This window comes from Protopterus annectens, chromosome 9.part0 (genome assembly GCF_019279795.1).
Source record: "Protopterus annectens isolate FY-2018-M chromosome 9.part0, PAN1.0, whole genome shotgun sequence".
In the NCBI taxonomy this organism is placed as follows: Eukaryota; Metazoa; Chordata; order Ceratodontiformes; family Protopteridae; genus Protopterus; species Protopterus annectens.
The window spans coordinates 1,003,519,643-1,003,540,142 of NC_056743.1; the positions used below are offsets into that span (position 1 = coordinate 1,003,519,643).

At 47.2% G+C, this 20,500-nt stretch overlaps 1 protein-coding gene across 1 annotated transcript in view; it reads left to right on the forward strand.

Moving 5' to 3' along the window:
* Positions 1-20,500, forward strand: part of KMT2D (lysine methyltransferase 2D) — a 3,358,270-nt gene that overhangs the window by 2,148,944 nt on the left and 1,188,826 nt on the right. The window lies entirely within an intron of this gene.

Here is a 20,500-nt window from a genome sequence, read left to right on the forward strand (position 1 = left end):
CTTCTTTCTTTTCCTTGTAGAATGACTGAAAAGTTTATCTTTAAGTGCTGCACAGAGTGTGGCTGTAAGCTCTCCCCAGCGGATGGCCACACCCTGTGTGTGTTGTGCTTTGGTGTGGCCAGCCTTAATGTGGATTGCTGCATTTGTGTGGGGTTCAATGTCCGAGCGTTAAAGGATAGAAAGGCCAAGTTATCCCTCAAAGGTCTTCTGCCTGCTACTGATCCTCCTTCCTCGTTTTCGGCTTCAGTCACAGCGGGTGCAGTGACTGCCTCTCCCGCTTCTCTTCTACTGGCCTCCCCTCCCTCCCAGGCTGGGACTCAAACTCCTACATCTAAGCCTGTGGTAGTGGAGCAGAGTAGAGGTACAGAATGGGAGAAGAGAGTCGAAGACGTAGGAAAAGAGGAAGAGGTCCCCGGACCTCGCTTCCCTGAGCACGTCTGCACACATCCGTGACTCCCCTCAGCTCTGGTGTTCAATTTTCTCCCAGGAGCCAGAGGAGGCACGTCCAGTCTCCCGGGCCACAGTTCCCCGACCCGCCAGGTTGGAGTCCGTGGCCTTGTTACGGTCGACCTGCTCCTCATCGGGCATGGATCTGGATTAGATGATGAGGCGCTTTATCTGTACACAGATCCAGATGGGGGTCTTGCCAGCCCCCCTCCCTGTGGAGGGAAGAGCTCGCTTCCTTTTTTTCAACCCATTTCTCCTCCCCCATTCCGACCTTCGGCTTCGGAGTTCTCGGATCCGAGGTTAGCCTTGGTTAGGGGGTCGGTGCCGACAGTCCTTGTTTCCTCTAAGCCAACAACTGCCTGGAGCATCTCGGATTCGATCAGTTTGGATCCGAGCCGCTCTCTGAGCCAGAGCCTGGATGTCAGATCTGAGGGAGTGGAACCTTTTCCATCGGCTCCAATGTTGTTGGGCCAGGTTCCCTCCCTCGGAGCTCCGTCCACTTCGGGTCCGGCTCCAATTTTTATGTTCATAGGTAGGTACTAGGCTCTCTGCCCGAGGGCATTTATAAGCTTAGCCAGAGTGTGTCGGCTTTCGCCGCCCCATTGATTAATTAACTGATCCTCTGTCAAGTAGAGCCAATGAAGTGATCCCAGGGGTGTATTTTCTGTTACCCATCCACTTGTCAAGGTATCTCTTGAAGGGTGTTAGTGAGGGTTTCTGCCTGATGTCATTTGGAATTTTGTTCCAAAGCATGGGGAGTGTGTGTGACAGGAATCTATCCCTCCAGCGTGTTCTATTTATTGTTGTGGCGAGGTTTAGCTCACTAGAGTGCGTGGCTCGCAGTGACTTGGATTTCTTTAGGTGGAGCATGCCCATCAATTCTGAATTGGACATGGCTTTGTAAGTCAGGCAGAGATCACCTCTGAGTAAGCGATGTGCCACTGAGTACAGACTGTATTTTTTCAGGCGGGCTGCATAGGACATATGTTTGAGACCAGTAATCCTCTTGGTGAGGTACTTTTATGGTCTTTCCAGCTGTTGGAAATGTCTTGTGAGGTACATCCCAAATGGGGCATTGTACTCTATGATGGGTCTAATGAGTGACGAGTATAGGGGCACTATAACCTCTTTATTTCTAGATGCGAACCCTTCAGTAATTAGATGGGCCACATAGAAGGATTTCCTAACTACTTTGGCAACATGATTGTCAAAGGAGAGATTACTATCTACCTGGGTCCCCGGGATTTTTGCGTCAGATCCGGGGAGACCGGCCTTCTTATTAGATTCCCAGGAGGTCTGCTGTCCTTCGGTGTTCGATGTGGTAGTAAGAGTCCTCTCCATCGGATCAAGACCCCTGACCGCCCCCTCGGACTCTGCCCAGACCCCCTTTGCTCTGTCTACGGTCCCCATTGTCTTACCAGAGGGATAGCCCATGCCCGAAAAGCCCCAAACGGTTCTCCCAGAGGAACAGATGGTTTGCGAGCTCTCCCCGAAGAGCCCCATTGGAAATGTGCCTCGCAAGCATACGTGCAAGAGGAGGCACTTGGACTCCCCTGAGTCCCTGACAGAGGACACAGATTTAGATGATGGAGAGGGCTCCCCAAGATTACCTCCCAGCAATGTTTCCTTTGGAGACATCATGGAGATACTGCGCTAGCGGGGAGGTTGGTCTGCCCCCAAGCCCTCCTCTGATGAATCTGTGTTTCTGGAGGCTTTCGGCACGGGCCTGTCCACTTCCTTGGTGTCCCCTCCAACAGATCCTTTAGTGGATTTGATCACCTTGTGGGTGTGGAAGGAACCAGATACCGTGGAGCCGATCCCCAAGCGCCCCGTTAAGGTTTTAAGTCCCCCCATTGACAGGCCTTCCTGGAATAAGGGCTCCACAGTGGACGCTGTGGTGGTGGCAGCAGCCACAAAGAGGGAACTCTCTCAGGAAAGTTCCTCGGTCCACTCTCCTGACTGAGAGTTATGGATGATGGACCGCCTAGGGAAGAGGGTGTATGCTTCAGCTACCTTTTCGATCAAGGCGCTGAATTACTTAGCCCATGTCACGAGACTCCAATGCGACCTAGTGAAGGAGCTGGAGGAGTCTCCATCAGAGTGCATGTTGCAGGAGGACAAGGCTTCGTTCTCTGTGAAAATGGCCACTCAGAAAGTGGTATCAAATACGTCCATGCGACTCCTCTCCCATGCTATGGAAAGAGCGTCTGGGTCCAGCGAATTCGAGGTGTAACGCCTGGCTCAGGCTGTGCCAATTTACCAAACCCTTTAAGGCGTCCTTTGCCAATGCCCCTTATGATGGCACGATTCTTTTTGGTAATACTGTCAAGGAGACACTAGTACAGAGTAAGAAGGGCGGGAAGACACTGTCTGCCATTAGGATCTGCTTCTCTAACCCTCAAAGGTACTTTTCCCAGAACCAGAGAGGGCAAAAGATGTGGGAAGTCTCAGTATTCCCGGGACACTCGGGGCTCTTCTTCCCCTAGAGGCAGAGGGGCACAGAATGGACACCGGCCTAGAGGCCGAGGGGGTCTGCGAAACTTTCGGTCTCGAGAACCATTCTCAGACAGACCTGGGCAGCAACCCTGAGGGGTTGCCCGGCTGCTCTACTCCGGAGGCAGTCGGGGGACTATTGTCCTTGCACCCAGTGACATGGGAGTCCATAACAGATCGCTGGGTGCTTCAGATCATATCCAGAGGATATTCTGTCCCCTTCGTTGGTTCCTCCTATCTCCCATACACCTCCCCGATGTTCCACCCATGCAAAGGAAGGCAGCAGCACAGGAAATTTCCAAGCTGCTAGGAAAGCGAGCTGTGGAAACAGTCCCCCCAGATCAGTCCGGATCGGGCTTCTACTCCAGGTTCTTTTTGGTGCCAAAGAAAATGGGGGAGTTAAGCCCCATTCTGGACCTCTGTACCCTAAACCTGTCAGTTGCCAAAGAGAAGTTCCGGATAGTCACACTACAGTCCAGTACAGTACCTGCAAGAGAGCGACTGGATGTGCTCATTAGATCTCCAGGATGCTTACCATCACACAAAAATGCACAGAAGCTCCAGGAGGTTCCTCCGCTTCTGGTAGGGGCCAATCGTTATGAATTTTGAGCCCTCCCCTTTGGTCTCACCACAGCCCCCAGGGTGTTTACCAAAGTGATGGCGGTTGCAGCGGCTTATCTGAGGCTTCAGGGGATTCAGTCTGTCCGTACCTGGACGATTGGCTTCTCACTGCTCCCACCAGGTGTCTACTTTCCCAAACCAGGGATTACTTTCTGACTCTTACCCTGAGTTTGGATATCACAATCAACACATCCATATCTCTACTAGAGCCTGTACAGGTAGTTCAAAACCTCAGGATGCATGTTTCCCTGATTTACCGTTCTCACCTCCTGACAGCGGAATCAGTGTTGAGGGTCCTAAGCTCAATGGTGGCGACCATAACTCTTCTTCCGTATGCTCAGCTACACATGCAGATTCTTCAGCGGTTCAGTGGTTCCTGTTGGAATTACCACTAACCTATCCTATCCACATAAGTCAAGTGTGTCAGTCGTCCCTCATATGGTGGATGAGCTCTCCAGACATTTTGGAGGGACAACCCTTTGTTCCAGTCCCAGCCCAAGCCACAGTGACCACGGATGCCTCCCAACTCGGGTGGGGGGGCTCATTGTTCAGGCAGGACAGTCCAAGGCCTGTGGTTCCCCCACTGAGACCAGCTTGCATATCAGTATCTTAGAGATAAGGGTGGTCCTTCTAGCATTGCAGGCCCTTCATGCCTTTCTTCCTTTGGGAATGATTGCCATTGAATCAGACAACACGTCAGTAGTCTGGTATATCAACAAACAGGGAGGGACCAGATCTAACCCCCTTTGTCATGAGGCCATGAGAGTGTGGGAATGGGTGATCTCCACCGGTCACTTTCTCATTGTAACGCGCATTCCGGGACGGTCCAACATTCTAGTGGACCATTTTGATGCCTTACAAGTCGTCTCTGAATCTGTCAGTAACAGAACATGTTCTTTGTGTTTCACTGTTGCAGTCATTACATTTGGGTAATCTGCTGGCAGGTTGCCCTCAGTTGGCCTGAATAACAAAGTCTTGGGTCCTGCATCGGTTGCTGTCTCCTCTTCCATGACGTCAGGTCATCAGGGGTATAAACCATGCAGCCGATGCCATTTTATTCAGTCTTTCTTGCCGTGCGGTGCCCGAAGCAGAAGCAGTTTACAAGTGCTAGTCAGCTGACTCCTGAAATTTTTGCATTCGAGTTTCAGAACCGAAGTCTTCAACCAAAGCGAAGTACCCTGTTGGGGAAACTTTTTCTTCCTCCTTACCGATGTCAGTAAAAGTTAATAATTGCATTACTTGTGGGAAGTAAATACCTCATAAGGATTTTCATTTGTACTGTATTCCTTGCCTAGGGCCCAGATCATAACATGCCTTGCTGTCGGTTTCGTGCTAGATTTAACCAACGCTCTATTAAGCATCGGTATATTTTTGCTTCAAAATATTTTGGATCCAGATTTAATTACCCTGAAATGTCGTCGGTTAGCAATCCGACTACCGGAGTTCACAAAAAACGCAAAGAAAAAGACAGAGACAGACCATCGAGGTCCAAAATCCACGACGAAGCTTCTCCTGAACCAGTTGCCGGTACTCAGTGAAGCGCTTTCTCAGCCCGATACCCACTACTTTTGAGTCGCAGGCCTCTACCGAGATCCATGCAGAGTCTGATATGCAGTGAGCTTCTCCGAGTATTGAACCCGTGGATGTCTCTCCCTTGGATGGGTCCAGAGCCTCTGAGCAGGCACCGGCTTCTGATGGTGTTTTCAGGCCTCAACATTTTTATATAAAACCGACACCAGCTTCAAAAACAAGATCAAAAACGTCTTCTAAGTCTGAAAAACCGACGCATGAGCCACATGCTCAGGCCCCTATGCCTAAAAAACAGATGATCAAAATGGCTGAGGACTTACCTTGATCAGGGGTTCCCAACCCCCCCATGCTAAGAGGCCTAGGCAAGACACTGATTATGAATCTTCAGATCAGGTTTCCATTTCTTCTGATTAGGAATTTTCTATTCCACCCTATGAGGATTCATATGCAGAAGAATCCATCCCATCTGCATCTCCTCCTGAGGATTATTCTTTTGGAGAAACCTTGCATACTTTAAGGGAACATTTTCATTGGAAGAATCAGGATTTCTCTGAATCAAAAACGAGGCTTAGGGATTTCCTCCTTCTTCCTCAGCATAGGCCTTTGGCTATACCTCCTAAGTTAGACATTGTTGATGTGTTTTCGGAATCAAGCATGGCTCTTGATTCCCTACCTCCGGCTCCTAGTAAGCCAGACAGAAGTTACAGGGTTCCTGACTCCCACAAATTTCTATTCAAAAATCCTGCTGCTGATCATAAGACTACCTCACAGGGTCCCAAAGGTGTAAAGGCCTCTACAGCCAAAAATCCTACCCCCTCTGATAGAGATTCCAGGGCACTGGATAGATGGGGAAAGAAGGTTTATATGTCTGCAACTTTGACAATTAGGGCCTTAAACTGCCAGATGTCCTTCAAGGATGCATCTGCAGTCATCACATATGGGTTGTCCTGCCTCAGGCAGCCCTTCGGTCGGCCGGATTCCAAAGTCTGGGTCCGGCGTTGGCTGATGTCGCACTTTCCCCGACGTCAGAGCGCCTGGGGTATAAAAGCATCAGCCGACGCCATCTTCCCCAGTCTTTCTTGCCGCGTGGTGCCCGAAGCAGAAGCAGTTCGCAAGTGCCGGTCGGCCAGCTCCTGTAATTCAGCTACCGAAGACTTCAAAAAGCGAAGTACCCCATTGGGGACTCTTTCTTGCCTCAGCCGATGTCAGATAAAGTCAATAATTGTTTAACTTGTGGGAAACAAATACTTCATAAGGATTTCCACTCTTACTGCCTCCCCTGCCTAGGCCCAGACCACGACGTCTCGGCCTGTTCAGCCTGTGCTTCCTTCAACCGACGCACTCTTAGACGTCGGGCGGAGTTTGCAGAGGAATTTTTTGGGGCTAGTTTTTCGTATAAGATGCCGTCGGAGACTCCGACTTCTCATTTAGTTAAGAAACGGAAGGACAAGGACCGACACACGCGGGCCGTGGTTTCGGCTGAAACCACGGCCAGGCCTACCGCGAGTGTCTCTGTCTCGGCTGAAACCAAGTCCTTGGTACATCCAATTACCAAAACCGCTCAACCGACTACCTCGGTCCCGGAGGCCCCGGTTGAGTCTGTTATTGAATTTCCAACAGAAACTGGTGTCCTGGAACCTTCCGACACCATCCCTTTAGACAAATCTACACCAGCACGTGGTGCAGCCAGGCCTCCTGCATCCATGTCCATTAAGGCATTCTCCAGGGCTAAAGCTGCTAAATTCTCAAAAGCTTTGCCTCCCAAGGTTATCCCTCAGGGACCCTCTACTGGTTCACAGATTCTAAGCTTAGCAGAGGATCTCATCTCCTTAATTAGGGGCTCTCAACCTCCTCCAGACAAAAGGCCCAGGGTTGAGCCCTCTGATCCCCACTCCTCAGATGAGGCCTCTGATGGCTCTACTCTCTCGGACCATCAGGAGGCGGCTTTTTCGGCCTACAAGGATTCTGATGGAGGAATCTATTCCCTCGGCCTCCCCTCCTGAAGAGTTTTCCTTTGGGGAGACACTACACATCATGAGAGAGCATTTCCAATGGCAGGGCCAGGAATTCTCTGATTCCAGGAAAAGATTAAGGACCTTTTTACATTTGCCTCAGCACAGACCTTTAGCTATTCCTCCTGTTTTGAATGTCATTGATGATGTGTACTCTGACTGTAGCACTACCCCTGATTCTCTCCCTCCGGCTCCTGCCAAACCTGATAGTTACTACAGGGTCCCGGACTCGCATCTTTACCTTTACAAGGCCCACTCTGCTGATCCAGAAACTATTTCCCAGGGACCTAAAGGGGTTGCAGCTGCCACTGCTAAAAATCCTCTCCCCTCTGAAAGGGAGTCCAGAGCTTTAGAGAGATGGGGTAAAAAAGTGTATACTTCTGCTACTCTTTCTATGAGGGCATTAAATCGTCAATTTCATATGATACAGTACCAAGAGTATTTGTTAGATGAATTGCATAAAAAACTGTCTTCACCTGACCCCCTAGACCGCAAGTCACTTCAGGATCTGGTACATAACTCACAACAGGTTAGCAACCATTTCTTGCAATGTGGTTATGATGCATTGGAAGCTTCATGTAGGTCAGCTATGACTGGCGCAGTCATACGTAGGCATGCTTGGCTGAAGGAACAATCTCTGCCAGACCATGTTAAAGCAAAGCTGCTGGATGCTCCTCTGGAAAAGCAAAAGTTATTTGGCTCCATGGCTCAGGAGGTCCTAAAGAAATTTGAAGAAAAGGCAAAATCCGTACAAACAGTCAAAGATTTTCTCCAAGTGCAACCACCAAGATTCAGCAGGAATTGGCCTTCCAAGAATTGGTCCTTTCCAGACACAGAGAGGTTTCAGAGAGGCAAGAACAGGCGTGCCAGAGGTAGAGGGCAAGTTAGAGGCTCCTACAGAGGACGTCAATGGCAGCCTCCCAACCAGAGAGGTAATGCAGGACCTTCAACTGCTGCACAAGGACAGGCTCAATGACTTTACTTTGACACCGCCGACCAGGGCTCAATTGGAAGCACCTTTGGGCGGAAAGCTTTCTTTATTCACAGAAAATTGGCACAGTATTACAAGGGACAAATGGACACTGCAAATAATAGACAAAGGATACAGGTTTCATTTCCACACATTACCAGAAGGAAAGGGCATGCCAGACCTGCCACCGAATCAAAGGGCAGAGGCTTTGAAACAAATTTCAAGCTTAATGCAAATGAAAGCTATAGAAAAGGTTCCTCTCTCAGAACAAGGCCAAGGATTTTATTACAGACTATTCCTTGTTCCAAGAAAAGAAAAACAATGGAGGCCTATTCTCGACTTGTCCGCACTGAATACTTATCTCATTGTGCCAAAGTTCAAAATGCTGACTCTACAGCAGCTCCTTCCCATGCTGGTCAAGGGGTCTTGGCTGGTAACTCTAGACCTCAAGGAGGCATACCTGCATGTCCCTATCAGACAAAGTTGCAGAAGACACCTCAGATTTCTTGCAGGGTCAGAGCATTATCAATTCTCAGCATTGCCCTTTGGCTTATCTACTGCGCCCAGAGTATTCACGAAATGCCTGGCATCAGTAATTGCACACTGCAGACTTCAGGGGATTCAAATATACCCATATCTGGACGACTGCATTATACAAGCGGACAGCCAACAAACTTGGGTAAAACACTTGAATTATGCCATCCACCTACTTCAGGCCTTGGGATATACAGTCAACTTTCACAAATCAAGACTTGTTCCATCCCAAAGAATAACCTTTCTGGGTGCAGATCTAGATACAACCACCCAAATGGCCTTCCTCACAGAAGAAAAACAAAATCAACTACCAGATTACTTCAAAAATCTGACAAGACAAACCCAGCTGACTGCAAGGAAAATCCTGCAGGCACTGGGTTACATGGCTTCTTGCATCCTCCTGATTCCGCAAGCAAGACTACATATGAGGAAACTACAATGGTACCTAAGGAGTTTATGGACTCAGCACAGTCACAGCCTGGAAACTTTGATACCACTCATTCCATGCCTTCAAAAGGAATTTCTGTGGTGGGCTCAAGCAAGCCAGTCAAACAGGGGTCTGCCTTTCAGCAAACCAATAGCCAGCCAAACCATTACAACAGACGCTTCAGACCACGGATGGGGAGCGCACATGGAGGGCGGATGCATTCAAGGTCTATGGTCACAAAAAGAGCTACGCATGCACATAAACCAAAAGGAAATGCTGGCAGTGATACATGCAGTCGAAGCCTTCAAACCCTTTCTGCATCATGGCCATCTGCTAATAAGGACAGACAACACCACGGTTATGTGGTACATAAACAAGCAAGGAGGCACCCATTCCTATCCTCTTTGCAGGCTGGCAATGAATCTATGGGAACTTTCCTTGAAACTCAATATACAGCTACAATCCCAGTTTGTGCCAGGAAAAGACAATATACTGGCGGACAGCTTAAGCAGAAATATCATGGATGCACACGAATGGATGCTGCACCCACACATCTTTCTACAGATAACACAATCTTGGGGGAGGCCGGACTTAGATCTTTTTGCCTCCCCCCACAATCATCAACTGAAGAAATTCTGCTCAAGGACATACCACCCACAAGCATGGAAAGTGGACGCCCTCTTTTTCAGCTGGAGAACTCTGACAGTGTACGCATTTCCACCTCTCCCATTAATGACCAAGGTTTTACTGAAGATCAGGACAGAGCAGCCAAAAGTGATTCTGATAGCTCTGGACTGGCCAAGACAGCACTGGTACCCACTGTTAAAGAGCCTGTCACGCACGAAACCATGGCCTCTTCCTCTATGGCCACTTCTACTGACACAGCACAATTACAAAACTCTGCATTCCAACCTGAAAACCTTGCAACTAACAGCCTGGAAAATACCTTGACTCCTCCTCAGGACAAGCTATCCCAGAGAGTGAAAGATATTATTATGGAAGCTCGCCGGCCTTCCACAAGAAAGGCATATTCAGCAAAATGGAAAAGATTTCACATTTGGAACACCACAAAGGGCCTAGATGCGACAGTAATGAACATGGCACATATCCTGGAATACTTAGCAGAAATGTTCCACAATGGTCTGTCTTACTCTTCCATTAAAATTCATGCTTCAGCAATTTCAGCAGAGTACAATACTGATCCACCTGTCTTCTCTCATCCTCTCCTAAGACAGTTTCTAAGAGGAATCAAAAACATCAATCCTCCAAGGAAACCACCTCTACCTACTTGGGACCTTAACTTCGTGTTGGAAAAACTAACACTGCCTCCCTTTGAACCAGCAGCATCTGCAGAACTACAGTTCCTGTCTTGGAAGACTGCTTTCCTTCTGGCCATAACCTCAGCAAGAAGAGTTTCTGAGTTACAGGCCCTTATGGCAGTACAGCCATTTCTTATTTTTCATCAGGACAGAGATGTCCTTCAAGGATGCATCTGCAGTCCTTACAAATGGATTATCCTGTCGTCAGGCAGCCCTTCGGTCGGCCGGATTCCAAAGTCTGGGTCTGGCCTCGGCTGGTGTCGCACTTCACCCGACGTCATAGCTGTAGTTATTCGGGTATAAAGGCATCAGCCGACGCCATTTTCCTCAGTCTTTCTTGCCGTGGTGCCGAAGCAGAAGCTGTTCGCAAGTGCCGGTCGGTCAGATCCAGAGATTACTACTACCGAATACTACTTGAAGACTTCTAAAAGCTAAGTACCCCGTTGGGGACTCTTTCTTGCCTCAGCCGATGTCAGAGAAAGTGAATAACTGTTTATCTTGTGGGAAACAAATACCTCATAAAGATTTCCACTCCTACTATATACATTGCTTAGGCCCAGACCACGACGTAGCAGCTTGTCTAGCCTGCTCTTCTTTTAACCGACGGACGCTTAGACGTCGGTCGGAGTTTGCTGAACAAATTTTCAGCTCTGATTTTGCCTACATTATGCCGTCGGATCCTCCGACAATGCAAATTTCCAAAAAACGAAAAGAAAAGGACCGACACTCGCGGTCCGCGGTCTCGGCCGAAACCGCGATTAAGCAAACCGCGAGTGTCTCAGTTTCGGCCGAAACCGAGCAAGCGGTTCTTTCTCCAGCCGAAACCATGCCTTCTACTGAGGCCTCCTCTAACCTGGTAGAATCTGCTTCTGAAATCCAGCCTTCTGTTGCGGTTTCTCAGGAATTATCAGACACAATTCCCCTGGATATTTCAACCCCTGCACGTGGAGCTGCTAGGCCTCCTGCAGCCATGTCTATTAAGGCCTTTGCCAGGGCCAAAGCAGCCAAAGCTTCAACATCTGTGCCTGCCAAACCCCCCCTCACACAGGCCCAGCACTAGCTCTCATATGCTATCTTTGGCTGAGGATTTAATTTCTTTAATTCATGGATCCCAGCCTCATCCAGACAGGTCTTCTCTCCCACCTCCAGAAAAGAGACCTAGAGCAGAGCCCCCTGAACCAGTATCCACTGATGGTTCTTCTGATGAATCGGAACATACAGACCTTCCTGATGCTTCTTATTCTCCTTACGAAGACTCTGATGCTGAAGAGTCCATTCCTTCAGCCTCTCCTCCTGAGGAATTTTCCTTTGGGGAAACCTTGCATGCTATGAGGGAACATTTTCAGTGGCAGGGCCAAGATTTCTCAGACTCCAGAAAAAGGCTTAGAACCTTTCTACATTTGCCACAACATAGGCCTATAGCTATACCTCCAGTTCTTTCTGTTGTAGATGACGCTTTTAATGATGCTTGCACTGCTCCTGATTCATTACCTCCGGCTCCTGCTAAGCCCGATAGGTTCTACAGGGTCCCCGACACTCATCACCATTTTTACAAGGCTCCTTTTGCAGATCCAGAGACCATCGCCCAGGGCCCTAAAGCTGTAGCTGTTACTTCTACTAAAAAAAACCCTCCCCTCTGAAAGGGAATCCAGGTCCTTAGAGAGATGGGGTAAAAAAGTTTACACTTCTGCTACCTTGTCAGCTAGGGCTTTGAACTGCCAATTTCATATGATTCAATATCAAGAGTTTATGCTTGACCAGTTAACTAAGAAGCTTTCCTCTGAAGAATCTCTAGATAAAAAATATGTTCAGGAAATGGTACATAACATACAGCAGGTTAGTAACAATTCTTTAAAATGTGGCTATGATGCACTGGAGGCTTCCTTTAGATCAGCCATGACTGGCACAGTTATCAGGAGACATGCATGGTTGAAAGAACAGGCATTACCAGACCATGTCAAATCAAAGCTTTTGGATGCGCCCATGGACAAGGTCAATTTATTTGGTTCCCCTGCTCAGCAAGTGCTAAAAAAGATGGAAGAGAAAGCGAAATCTGTACAAACGGTGAAAGATTTCTTACAGGTTCAACCTCCAAGGTTTAGCAGGAACTGGCCCTCCAAGAATTGGTCCTTTCCGGACTCCTCTAAGGCTCAGAGAGGCAGGAATAGGCGTTCAAGAGGCAGAAACCAATCCAGGGGTGCCTACAGGGGACGCCAATGGCAAGGTAACAACCAGCGAGGCACAGACGCAGCCACCACCACTACAACAACTCAATCACAGTGACTTGACAGTGGCACCGCCTACCAGGGAACAACTAGAAGCACCCTTAGGCGGAAAACTAACCTTATTCTCAAAAAACTGGCATTGCATCACAAGGGAAAAAATGGATTTTGCAAACTATAGACCAAGGTTACAGGTTACATTTCCATACTCTACCAGGGAAGAGAGGAATCCCAAACCTACCACCTACTCAAAGGACAGAAGCTCTAAAACAAATATCTCCGCGATTAAGAATGAGAGCTGTGGAAAAGGTACCATCTATGGAGCAAGGAAAGGGATTTGACTCCAGACTCTTCCTGGTACCACGAAAAGAAAACAAATGGAGACCCATTCTAGACCTGTCCGCTTTAAACACATTCCTTATTGTTCCAAAATTCAAAATGCTGACCCTACAGCAGCTTCTTCCCATGCTGGGCAAGGAGTCTTGGCTGGTAACTCTAGATCTCAAGGAGGCATACCTGCACGTCCCCATAAGACCAATTTGCAGAAGATACCTCAGATTTCTTGCAGGATCAGAGCATTATCAATTTTCAGCATTGCCCTTTGGCTTATCTACTGCGCCCAGAGTGTTCACGAAATGCCTGGCATCAGTATTTGCTCATTGCAGACTTCAGGGAATCCAAATTTATCCCTACCTGGACGACTGCCTGATACAAGCGGACAACAAAAGCAAGCTAGCAGAAGACTTACAAAGAGTCATTTACCTGCTGCAAGCCTTGGGATATACAGTCAATATAAAAAAGTCAAGGCTGATTCCATCCCAAAGAATAACCTTTCTGGGTGCAGAGCTGGACACATCAAAACAAATGGCATTCCTAACTGCAGAAAAGAAAGAGCAACTACCTCTCTACTTCTTGGCATTAACAAAGCAGAACCACCTTACTGCAAGAAAAATACTGCAAGCTCTAGGCTTCATGGCATCCTGCATAATTCTGGTCCCTCATGCCAGACTGCATATGAGAAAGCTACAGTGGTACCTAAGGAATTTGTGGTCCCAACACAAGCACAGCCTAGAAACCAAAATCCCAATAATCCCATGCCTGAAACAAGAGTTCCTATGGTGGGCTCAGGCCTGTCAATCAAACACAGGATTGCCCTTCTGCAACAGCCAACCAAGCCAAACCATCACGACAGATGCCTCAGACCTCGGTTGGGGAGCACACATGCAGGGCAAGTGCATACAAGGCTTATGGACTCAAGACCAGCTGCACCTACACATAAATCTAAAGGAAATGCTGGCAGTAAAATTGGCAATCCAGTCATTCAGACCATTTCTCCAAGAAGGTCAGTTGATGATAAGGACAGACAACACCACAGTTATGTGGTACATCAACAAACAGGGGGAAGCACCCATTCATATCCTCTATGCCGGCTGGCACTGGACCTATGGGTCGTGGCCCTGAGCTACAACATTCAGTTACAAGCAATTTTTGTACCGGGAAAAGAAAACATTTTAGCAGACATATTAAGCAGAACAACCACAGATGCCCACGAATGGATGCTTCATCCGGACATCTTCAAAGCCATCACAAGGGAATGGGGATTACCACAAATAGACTTGTTTGCATCCCCATTCAATCACCAGTTAAAGAAATTCTGCACAAGGACGTACCACCCACTTGCTTGGAAGGTGGACTCCCTATCTTTCAATTGGAAAAACCTGACAGCATACGCATTTCCACCACTTCCTTTGATTCACAAGGTGCTTCTGAAGATCAAAGAGGACCGTCCAAGGATCATTCTGATAGCTCCAGACTGGCCAAGACAACATTGGTACCCATTGCTGAGGAGCATGTCTCGGGAACAAATATGGACACTACCCCTGATCCCATTACTGTTAACACAGAACAACTACAACATCCTGCATCCAAACCTGAAAACTCTGCAGCTAACTGCCTGGAACATTACATAACAGCAATTAACCCAAACTTATCCCAAAGGCTTAAAGACATAATCCTGGAGGCTCGCAGACCTTCAACAAGAAAGAATTATGCAGCAAAATGGAAACGATATCTCATTTGGAGTACTGCAAAGGGAGAAGATGTGACTCTGGTAAACATGGCCAACATCCTGGAGTACTTGGCAGAGCTCTTCCACACAGGCCTGTCCTATTCTTCAATCATGATACATGCATCAGCTATTTCAGCACAATACAGCTTGGATCCTCCTGTCTTCTCTCATCCCCTGCTCAGACAGTTTCTGAGAGGAATTAAAAATGTAAAACCTCCCAGGAAACCACCATTGCCAGCATGGGACTTGAACTTTGTGCTAGAAAAATTGACACTTCCTCCTTTCGAGCCAGCAGCAACAGCAGAATTACAATACTTATCCTGGAAGACTGCTTTCCTGCTGGCGATAACTTCAGCAAGAAGGGTCTCTGAACTACAGGCATTAATGGCAGTGCAACCCTTCCTGATCTTCCATCAAGATAGAGTGTCCATGAGAACAAATCCTACATTTATGCCTAAGGTGGTATCCAGAGTGTCATTAAATCAGGCTATCCATCTACCTACATTCTTCCCAAACCCACAGAACAGGGGAGAAAGACTTTTGCATACCTTGGATGTACACAGACAGTTACGCTACTACCTGGACAGGACTAAGTCCAATAGAAAAACTGACCAGCTTCTGGTAGCATATGCCACAGGAAAGGAAGGAAAACCAATTTCAAAACAGACAATCTCCAAATGGATAGGAAATTGCATTAGATTTTGTTACTCCTACCACGGAAAGAAAACTCCAGAGAACATCAGGCCTCACTCCACAAGGGCTACAGCCACTACCACAGCTTTCTTACGAGGAGTGGCTACCAAGGACATTATAGAGGCTGCTACTTGGACCTCCGTGCATACATTTGCCAAGCATTACAATTTACCTTTATACTCTAGATCCCGAGCAGGTTTTGCCACTGCTGTTTTGCAAGGGATCCTAGCTACACCATAATCTCTACTCTTTCCTCCTCCCCTTGTTTAGCTATGGTATTCTACCCATTTGTAAGGACTGCAGATGCATCCTTGAAGGACATAGTACAGTTTTGTACCTACCATAAATGTAGATGTCCGATAGGAATGCATCTGCAGTCAGGATTACCACCCACCTTCCCTCTGAGGTACTCCTAGGGTATTTGCCAGCCTTCAGCTAGCGTGGGGGGGATCTATTATGGTGTATTTGTTTGTATATATGTACATACATGCTTATTTTTTGTGTTTGCTCTCTACTATTTGGAATCATTGGCATTTATCCAAATTTAGCCTTCCAAGAGGGCACCTGGCATCTGGGGCAAGAAACACTGAGGAAAATGGCGTCGGCTGATGCCTTTATACCCGAATAACTGCAGCTATGACGTCGGGTGAAGTGCGACACCAGCCGAGGCCAGACCCAGACTTTGGAATCCGGCCGACCGAAGGGCTGCCTGACGACAGGACAACCCATTTGTAAGGACTGCAGATGCATTCCTATCTGACATCTACATTTATGGTAGGTACAAAACTGTACTTTTCATTGAGAACCAATCCTACATTTATGCCAAAGGTGGTATCCAGGGTTTCATTAAATCAAGCTATTCACTTGCCTACCTTCTTTCCAAATCCACAAAACAAAGGGGAGAAACTTCTGCACATCCTGGACATACACAGACAGTTGCGCTACTACTTGGACAGAACTAAGGGTTACAGAAAAACTGACCAGCTGTTGGTAGCATATGCTGCTGGTACACAAGGAAAAGCAATTTCCAAACAGACAATTTCAAAATGGATAGGGAATTGCATTCGTTTTTGTTACTCCTTTCATGGAAAAACTGTGCCATCTAACATTAGACCTCATTCCACGAGAGCCACAGCCACCTCCACAGCCTTCTTAAGAGGAGTGGCTACCAAGGACATTTTAGAAGCTGCTACATGGAGCTCCGTGCATACATTTGCCAAGCATTACAATTTACCTTTATATTCCAGATCCAGAGCAGGCTTTGCTACGGCAGTCCTGCAGGGCATTTAAGCTACACCATCCTTTACATAGTTCCTCCACCCCCAGATTGGCTATGGTATTCTACCCATATGTGATGACTGCAGATGCATCCTTGAAGGACATAGTACAGTTTTGTACCTACCATAAATGTAGATGTCCGATAGGTATGCATCTGCAGTCAGGTTTACCCGCCCTCCTTCCCCTCTGTGGTATTTCTTGGGTACTTACCCCTCTTATAGCTAGCTGGGGTGATCTATTGTGGTGTATTTGTTTTTATATTATTGTGCATGTTTAGATTTTTAAATGCATCTCTCCAAATTTAGCCTTCCTTAGAGGGCACCTGGCATCTGGGGCAAGAAAAACTGAGGAAGATGGCGTCGGCTGATGCTTTTATACCCCAGGCGCTCTGACGTCGGGGAAAGTGCGACATCAGCCGACGCCGGACCCAGACTTTGGAATCCGGCCGACCGAGGGGCTGCCTGAGGCAGGACAACCCATATGCGATGACTGCAGATGCATACCTATCGGACATCTACATTTATGGTAGGTACAAAACTGTACTTTTCATACGCTTAAATATCAACAGCATGTTATGGGCTTATTGAAACACAAAATGATGTTGATTTCTGATTGTGTGGAAAATAAAGAATTACAGGAATTATTGCATGTAGCAGAACAGGTTGGAAAGTATACTTTGCAATGTGGTTTTGATTCCTTGGAGGCCTCTTGCAGGGCCGCAGTTACTGGATTTCTTACAAGTGCAGCCACCCAGGTTCAGTAGGCACTGGCCTACTAAAAATTGGTCCTTTCCTGTGTCTAACAGAGCCTGTCAAGGCAAATCCAGGTGCTCAAAAGGCTCTAGATACCAATCACAGGGTTCTTACAGGTCAAAGCAATGGGGTGCCTCCACCTCCAAATCTGGAGGAAACAAAGCACAACCCTACAGTAAGCAGTCTCAATGACTTCCCTCTACCATCACCAAGCACTTATCTTTTGGCAGCCCCCTTGGGGTGAAAACTAGCACTTCATGCTCACAATTGGCAGTTTTACCCAGGACAAGTGGGTATTGAACATATGGGTATTGAACATAGTATCCCAGGGGCACAGATTTCATTTCCATACTTTGCCAATTCCAAACGGTTGGCCAGATCTGCCACAATATCAATGGGCAGAGGCTCAGAAACAAGTTACGTCCCTCATGGATATGGGGGCTATTCAACCAGTACCAGACCAGGAAAAAGGACAAGATTTTTATTCAAGACTGTTCCTGGTACCCAGGAAAGACCATGCCTGGTGTCCAATACTGGACATATCGATTTTGAACACGTCCCTGGACATTCCAAAAGGCTGGGCAGGAACGCTTGGTTAGTGACTCTAGACTTAAAATAGGCATACCTGCATATCCCAATAAGGGAATTGTGCAGAAAATACCTCCGCTTCAAGGCAGGTTTTTTGCATTACCAATTCTCTGCACTGCCCTTTGATTTATCTACTGCGCCCAGGGTCTTTACAAAGTGCCTGGCACCAGTAATTGCATTTTGCAGACAAAGAAGCATACAAATTTATCCTTAACTGGACGACGGTCTCATTCAGTCAGAGGACAAAGACGTTCTTCAACATCTGGCTTTTGTAAAAAGGCTTCTAACATGCCTAGGGTACAAAATAAACGAAAAGAAATCACAACTGGTACCCTCTCAAATAATTATATTCCTGGGTGCAAGCTTAAATACAACTGCCCAGATGGCTTACCTTACATTAAACAAACAAAGGCAACTGACAACATACGTCAAACAGACGGCAACAAAAACCCAGTTATCTGCAAGACAAATTCTGCAGGCTTTGGGGTTCATGGCATCCTGCGTTCTACTAATTCCATATGCAAGACTGCATATGAGGAAACTTCAATGGTACCTTAAAAGTTTATGGAGTCAACATTGTCACAGTCTGGAAACAATGATTCCTCTCATTCCTTGCCTACAACAGGAGTTTCTTTGGTGGCAGAGACATGTCACCAAAACAAGGGACTGTTATTCACTCTACCTCCTGCCACCCAAACCCTAACTACAGACTCATCAGACTATGCTTGGGGGGGGGGGGGGCGCACCTGGTGGGGAGATGCATTCAGGGCATATGGAGCCCAAAACAAGTGCATCTGCATATCAGCCAGAAAGAGATGTTAGCTGTTCAGAATGCTCCGACAGCCTTCAAGGACTTCATCCAGGACATCTACTGATAAAGACGGACAACACCACGATTATGTGGTAGATAAACAAGCAGAGAGGTACACATTCCTACCCCCTTTGCAGACTAGCCATGGCATTGTGGAACACAGCCTTGACTTACCAAGTACATCTTCAAGCTCATTTCCTGCCAGGAAAACAAAATACTCTGGCAGACGACCTAAGCAGAAATCTTATGGACCCACACGAGTGGAAACTGGATCCACAAATCTTCAGCATGGTAACACAGAAATGGGGGAGCCCAGACATAGATCTATTTGCCTCTCCCCAAAATTATCAACTGGACAAATTCTGTACAAGGACTTATCACCGACAAGCATTGAATGTGGATGCCCTATCCTTCAGTTGGAAAAACCTCAGTCTATGCCTTTCCCCCTTTGCCTCTTCTCTCTAAGGTCTTACTAAAGGTCAGACAGGAAAAACCAAATATGATCCTAATTGCTCCGGACTGGTCTTGCCAGCACTGGTACCGAATTCTAAAGAATATGTCTCAACTCCCTCCTTGGTACTTGCCTCAAATACCTCATCTACTGTCTCAGCAGAAAAATCAAATTCTGCACACACTGCTCCAAACTTTGAACCTTGCAGCATGGCTGATCATTTAATTATTCAAACACCACCTCTCGGTAAATCTGTGATGGATGTCATTTTGGAAGCCAGAAGGCCTAGTAGTAGAAAATCTTATGCTGATAAATGGAAGAGATTCTGTGCTTGGAACCAAGCACAAGGAACGAACACAGCAAAACCAAATATCCCTCAGATTTTACAATACTTGACTGAGATGCTTGACAAGGGCCTATCCTTTTCTTCTATAAAAATCCATGCCTGTGCCATCTCTGCTCATTACAACACGGAGCCTCCCATATTTTCTCATCCTTTGCTAAAACAGTATCTTAGAGGGGCCAAAAATTTAAGGCCTCCCAGAAAATCACCAACTCCTGCATGGGACCTCAATTTTGTGCTGGAAAAACTCACCCTGCCTCCTTTTGAACCAGCAGCTACTGCGGATATAAAATTTTTTATCTTGGAAAACCGCTTTCCTTTTGGCAGTCACTTCAGCAAGAAGGGTTTCAGAACTACAGGCTCTCATGGCAGTGGAGCCGTTTATTACATTTCACCCAGACAGGGTGTCCCTCAGGACCAATCCTTCCTTTCTGTCTAAGGTGGTATCCAGTGTGGGTCTTGACCAAACTATTCACCTGCCAACATTTTACCCAAATCCGCAGAACAAGGGGGAGCAGATTCTGAATTCATTGGATGTACACAGACAACTAAGATTCTACTTAAACAGGACCAAATCTCTAAGAAAGTCTGAGCAACTACTGGTGGCATTTGCTTCAGGATCAGAGGGGAAGGCTATATCAAAGCAGACTATTTCTAAGTGGATAAGCCACTGCATTTGTTTCTGCTACTTGCACCATGGTAAACCTGTGCCCAAGGGAATCAGGTCACATTCCACTAGGGCTGCCTCTGCCTCAGCAGCCTTTCTCAGAGGAGATCCAACTAAAGACATTCTGGAAGCTGCTACTTGGAGCTCTATTCATACCTTCACACAGCATTATCATTTGCCTCTCTTCTCCAAATCCAGGGCAGGCTTTGCCACTGAAGTTCTGTTGGGCATTATAGCTGCTCCTAATGCTTTTTAGTTCCATCCTCCCATCCAT